The following is a 6,925-nucleotide window of genomic DNA, read 5'->3' as shown; positions in this document are numbered from 1 at the left end:
AGCGAAGCCGGCGCGCATCGAGGGGCGGGGGGCTGGCGGAGAGTGGCCAGGTGGGGGCGTCGGAAGCTGAGGTGCCGCGGGGTTGCGGGAGGGCGGCGGGGACGTTTGCATGCCCTGCGGGGGGTCGGCGGCCGGCTGAGGCCGGGCCTGGAGGCTGCGCCGGGGGCCGGTTGGCTGGTCCTGGACCCGGTGCCCGCAGCGCCGAGGGCGGGTCTGGGAGCGCTTCGCCGCCCGGGGCGCCCCGCCCGGAGGAGACCATTTGGAGGAACGGTTTCCGCGCTTTCTCTCCTCTCCTAATCGTGCAAACAAAGCTGCTCATTGCCGACGGCTAGGGACGCGGGTGAGTGACAGGAAAGTAAAAGGATCTGCAATCTGGCGATGTTTTCGTCGGGAGGCTTCCTGATATTGAAAATTTTACGCATTGTTACGCAAACTCATAAACATATATTATGAAATGGGATCCTACTATTGCTTTTAAAAACTGATTCTGTAAAACAGTGCTGTGATGAAATATACATAGCATTGACCAAATGACACATAAATATTTACTATTTTAACCACTGTGAAGTGTATAGTTCAGTGTCATTATGTACATTCATACTGTTGCTTATAGGAAAATTATAGTATCATCCATTTGTGGAATGCGCTTGTTCATATGCTGGTTAATTTTGGTGCTAGCATTATGATACCACTAAAACATGTTTCCAAGTAGAATTAAAAGAAAACATCTTGTTTGCTATTTATTTTCCCATAGTACACAGTGCACGAGATTTAAATGCTGTATTCACTGCTGTTACCTTAGTGCCTGATACATACTACTTGCTCATTAAATTTTATTAAATTAATGAAAGAATGTATCCCAATCAGAATAAGAATGGTCAGAATTTAATGTCCTTGATTGCTGAGTTAATCCTAAATTCAGGGTGAGGCAAAAGTAGATTTACAGTTGTATGAAGAATAGTTTCTTCTTTTTTAAAAAAAATATATTTTATTGATTTTTTACAGAGAGGAAGGAAGGGAGAGGGATAGAGAGTTAGAAACATCGATGAGAGAGAAACATGGATCAGCTGCCTCCTGCACATCCCCCACTGGGGATGTGCCCGCAACCGAGGTACATGCCCTTGATCGGAATCCAACCTGGACCCTTGAGTCTGCAGGCTGATGCTCTATCCACTGAGCCAAACCCGTCAGGGGGGAATTGCACCCTTCTTAAAGTGGGCATGAACTTTCCTCCCACCATTGGACCAACATTTTATAGGATATCACATGCAAAAAGCTCATTTATATGTTCTACATGTGCCCCTCTGTTTTTTAATTTTTATTTTTAATTTCATAAAAATTTATTTGAACCGGAATTTTGAGGACATGCTTGGAACCCCTGAGAGTCTTACTACTATTTTCTCAGCCTCAAAGAGCTAATGGATTTCTGCTTGAGTGTGCCGTGTGTGTGTGTGTGTGTGTGTGTGTGTGTGTGTGTGTGTGTGTATCTAGGTCTTGGAGTCTACCGATGCGTACTTTTTCCTGCACACTGACTCCAGTTCTGACCTACCTGGCTCCACCTGATGCCTAAATAAACAAGTTAAGAACTGCTTCAAAACTTACTGCAGGAAGACCTAACTTTCCTGGCTTTGGCAAAGATGATTCTAAATCCCATTTAGAAGCATTCTTGAAAGCTTGTAATTCATAGTGATCTAGTTTGTTGCAGATAATAGAGTTAAACGAATCTGATTTCCTTATCAACTAGTTCTGTCTTTTCCAACTGTTATCTAATTTCAAGCTGAGAAGTGTTTCCTTAATTATTGTTATTATCTTCTGGACCATCTTACATTCCCAAGGGCAAAAGAAACAGGAAATCTTTTCAGAGGATATTCTCTCCTTTTATAGTCGTATATAAGACATAACCTTGAGCAACTTTTTTCTTCCTTGGGGCAGGGCCCCACTACTGGGGGACCTTTGCATCGGGTGTTCACCCCCTTCCTCTTAGCAGGAAAACAGGATTGACAGTGTGACAAAGGAGGAGAAGGAAGTTAGAGGTACAATGTTAGGTATGTAGCCTAGAGGGAAGAGGTTTTTGTGAGCTCCGATTTATGTCTCAGAGACAATGGAGAAGAAAGGGAAGAGAGTTGAAGCTCAAGAAAATAATTAAATGTGATTCTGGGGGAGGTATCTCAGATAAGGTTAGAAAGAATGTTTATTGGGGGCTTTTAAAAAAGAGAAATGTGAAACTAGCTTATTTGGCATGCTAAATTACATGGGAAGCATTGTCTAAAAAATGATAATAAGCCTTAGGTTATATGTGTATGGATAAATGTTACTAATATAGGTAATCTTTTAATTGAAGTTCATATAAATTTGTCAATATTGTCATTGTCTAGTTGTTAATTTATTGTATGCCACAAAATAATTAAATTTTCTTATAAATGAACTCATAGTTTTAACCATGTCCATTTTTGAAAGTCTTTTAGTCATTTACAAACAATTACTGTTTACTCCGGTTCTTTTGCAAAAGTGCTTAATCTTCAGAGAGATTAATGAAAAGGACTCTGATAGTCTAGAATACAGGTTTCTGATTACTTTAAGATCACTTTAACTAAACTGGGTAAGAATTTCCAGAACTCTAATGGAAAAATCAGATTCAAGCAGAATAAGAATAAAGAACATAAGATTAAATGAACTGATAAGAATGATTGTAATTTTTATGACTTTTTGTTTGAAACATGCAAGTTCTTTAATGTTTTGTTTTTTAGATTCAAGAAAATCTTTTTCTTTTTTCTCTTAAGCTATAAATGAATTTGGTAAATTATATCTTTGAAAATAGAACTAAAACATTTATGTTTTTGCCCTGGCCAGTATAGCTCAGTTGATTGAGCATCATCCTGTGCACAGAAAGGTTGCTGGTTCGATTCCTGGTCAGGGCACATGGCCAGGTTGTGGGTTCAATTCCTGGTTGGGGTATGTGCAGGAGGCAACTAATCGATGTTTCTCTCTCACATTGATGTTTCTTTCCCTCTCTATTCCTCTCTCTAATCAATTTAAAAACATAAAAAAAAACATTTTATGTTGCCTGGCTGGTGTATCTCAGTGATTGAGCATCGACCTATGAACCAGGAGGTCATGGTTTGATTTCTGGTCAGGGCACATGCCCGGGTTGTAGGCTCGATCCCCAGTATGGGGCATACAGGAAGCAGCCAATCAATGATTCTCTCTCATCATTGATGTTTCTCTCTCTCTCTCCCTCTTCCTTCCTTTATAAAAAATAATAAAATAAAACCTGCAAGTTTAATGAGTTTCACAATCAGACAAGAATAGCTTAAACATGATGGTAACTAAGAGTGATACTAATATCGAGTTTTTGGTCACTCTCTGATGTATGAGAAGATAACATAAAGGTGAGAATTGTCAAAGTCATGACAGAGGTCATTAGACTGAGGTGGTGCTAATACTTTGGTGGCTTACCTAAGCAAATTGAAAGCTAAGCTAAAGTCAATTCCTGTGAATGCCTCCAGGTTAAGAAAAACAATCAGAACAGCCAACTGGGCTTTCCCAAATAATGTAACCATGCTCAGGCGACATGGCTCAGTGGTTAAGCGTTGACCTATGAACCAGGAGGTCACAGTTTGATTCCCGGCCAGGGCACATGCCCGGCTTGCTAACTCGATCCCCAGTAGGGGGCGTGCAGGAGGCAGCCAATCAATGATTCTCATCATCGATGTTTCTATTTCTCCCTCTCCTTTCCTCTCTGAAACCAATAAAAATATTTTTAAAAATAATGCAACCTACTTAAGCTATAGCCAATCGAATAATTTGTCTTGCTTCCTCACTTCTATAAAAACCTTGTCCCTAGCTTCTGTTGATGGTGTTCCTAACCAATTCCAGTTTGGCACTACCTGACTTGAATTGATGTTTGCTCAATTAAACATATAAACTCAAAAAATTAAATGTGCCTTCAACAGTACATAGTGTTGGTGGTATTAAAGGGACATGGAAGCCATCATGTCATCATGTACTACTAGTAGAAATACACTTTGTATTTTAGTGAGAAATCTGGTACTTGGAGAATGGCATGAATACTCAATTTGGACATGTAAAGGTAAGAATCAGAATTGGTCCCTTCAGTCCAGGATCTCTCAAGTCAGCAAAGGACATAAGGTCTATAAAAACATGCCTGGTACAGGATGCACGTAAGAAGTGTCACATGTTCTCATATTCTCTGGGACTCTGATAGGTAAAGGGATAGCAAATAATGACCTTTTTGCTACTATTCTCTTACTTTCTGAAATTGCTGTCATCAGAATCAAGGCTCATACCAAGTGGATTGAAACTGAGTATCAGAAAAATGCCTTGGCTGATTTTCATGCACAGGCAGCAGCAACAGCAGCAGAAACTGTAAGGGTTGTGGCATATGTAAATGAGTCCTTTCTGCTTTTGAAAAAATGATCCCTTGTTGTCCAACTTTGCCTTTTGTCATCTGAGGTCCTTGCAACACAGCAACAGTCATCTCCTGAATCAGAGAAATCAACAGACAAACTGGTTGTAAATTTAGTCAAGGCTATAGGAAATTAAATATGGCCACTTGGTTCTTCCAAGCTTCCCAGCAAACCCCATCTACTGGTTTTTCCATTCATTAACCCACAATGGTACAGCTAAGATGTCTCAAATAATAAGTAAATATTTGTGTGGAGACTGCTATAAAATTGTGAAAAACGATGGCCACCTTTCATGTTCATAATCCAGAGCCTCAAACCTCCTCCCCGTGGACCATTTGAGTACCTGCAACTGGACATCATTTCATCTGCCTCCTAGTATGGGTCACCAATATATTCTTTATTTTTTCTGGATCTGTGAAGCCTCCTTCCCTTGCCACAAGACTGACCCCCCACAGTGGCTGTTGAAAAATGTGTTTCCCACTTGGGGTTTACCCTCCACAATATCTAGTGACTGAAGCACCCACTTCACTGGGAGAATCATAGGAGCTTTAACTAAAACCTTACAAAGTTCTTGTAATCATCCCTGCTCCTTCTCACCCTCAATCATCAGGCAAGGTTGTAAGAACAAAGGGAATTCTTAAACTCGAAATCTCTAAACGCACTGAAACTACTGAACTTCCTTGGCCTCAGGTATTGTCTCTGGGCTTTCTGACTGTTAGAGAGCAAGACCTAAATTTCAGCCCGGCTGGCATGGGTCGGTGGTTGAGCGTCTACCTATGAACCAGGAGGTTGCTGTTTGGATTCCTGGTCGGGGCACATGCCTAGGTCCCAGGCTCAATCCGCAGTAGGGGGCATGCAGGAAGCAGCCAATCAGTGATTCTCATCATTGATGTTTCTATTTCTCTCACCCTCTCCCTTCATCTCTGAAATCAATAAAAGTATATTTAAAACAAAAATATTTAAATTGAAAAATTTGTGTTTCATAAATTGGACAGCTTTCAGGCTAGCTGATAGGAGCTCTGAAACGTATGAGGCAAAGGATTCTATAGGCAGAAGGGAGCAGTACCAAGGAAGTTATACTAGGCAGAAAGGTGGAGTGATTACTGCAAGCTTCCTTTCCCATATCAGATGGATGGCAGGTATTTATCGGGCTGATTACCTAACTAATGCTGACCAGGAAATTCCTGATTGATTTACGATTTCCTTTTGGGGAGACCCAGAACTGTAAGTTAAGTGTCTATTTGGTGACAATGGGCTTAGCATCAGCAACTCCATTTGGTGTCTATTGTCTTGTCTTTAAGAAGTTATTCAAGAACTTCCTGATCAGCATTAATTAATTAACCCCAGCTATCCCTTATAAGATTTTAAAAATTTACTCAGTTGAGTTTTGTTCTTTAACAGGAGAAAACAGCTGGAGGCGTGGGAAGGTAAGTGTTGCGTGCCTGTGGCTGGGAATAAAAAAGCACTTCTACCCCCGCTTGTGGTGGTGACGGGGGAAGAGGCTAGTCCTGGATACTAGCATCTGGATCCCCTCATTGAAGGCGGCCGCAGGGTGTAATGAGTGATCCCTTATCTCCTTCCTGCCAGGACCCGTCAGCGTCAGCGGTCAGCTAGATCTCTCTGGTCCCTATTTTGACCCCTAGCTTTGGATCCTATTATTCCCCGGGGGAGGGGGGAGGCGGGGGGTAAGAGGCCCCAAGGGAAGCCCTGCGCATACACTGGGAGGGGAGTGTGTCTTAGTAACAAGTTAATTTATAGAAAATTATTTTTTTGTGTGAAATACTTGTGTGAAATATTAAAGAGTAATATTAAAGAGCGCAGGGAATGAGCGCTCTGGCCAAGCCTTGGCTGCACCATACAGATAAGACCATAGCTGAATGCTACCCTAGGAATGACGTATGTAAATCAGACACCTTCTGATTGACACTGTGGTTGATAACCAGGTACTCTGATTCGCACTTGTGTGATGACGTATGTTACTGATAGCCACCTGGACTGCCGTGGGCCAGAACAGGCTTAAAAAACGGGTCCCCGACTTCAGACTTCGATCGTCCTCTGGCTCCACGCTCCACGCCGCCTTGCTCCACGCCGGAGGGCAGAAGAACGGCCGAGCCTCCGATCGGGAGACAGAGTGGGAACACGGGCCAAGGCTGATAGAGCTGTGGGCCCGGATGGCATGGGGGAGTGGAGGGCAGGCGTGGTGCGGGGGTAGTGGCGAGTGTTGGGGATGAGCCCCCCCCCATCCCCCATGACTTAGAGGCAGCGCAGCACTGGAACCGGGAGAAGCGAGACGTTGGCCCTCCAGGTTCCTAGAGAGGCCGCCGAGGCCCGAGGCTGTGACGCCCCCATCTGGGCCGCACGCCCTAGGGAAGCCTAGCCGCCCTAGGGAGGCCTAGCCGTGCCAGGATGCAGGGACCCACATTTGGATTCATTTATCTCAGCTGGAGGAATGGGGCTGCTCAGCCTGGAGAGGAAAGGTTTGGAGGGGCGGGAGGAGC

This window comes from Myotis lucifugus, unplaced genomic scaffold (genome assembly GCF_000147115.1).
Source record: "Myotis lucifugus unplaced genomic scaffold, Myoluc2.0 scaffold_319, whole genome shotgun sequence".
In the NCBI taxonomy this organism is placed as follows: domain Eukaryota; kingdom Metazoa; phylum Chordata; class Mammalia; order Chiroptera; family Vespertilionidae; genus Myotis; species Myotis lucifugus.
The sequence above is the reverse complement of the archived record's forward strand: the minus strand, read 5'-3'. Positions refer to the sequence as shown.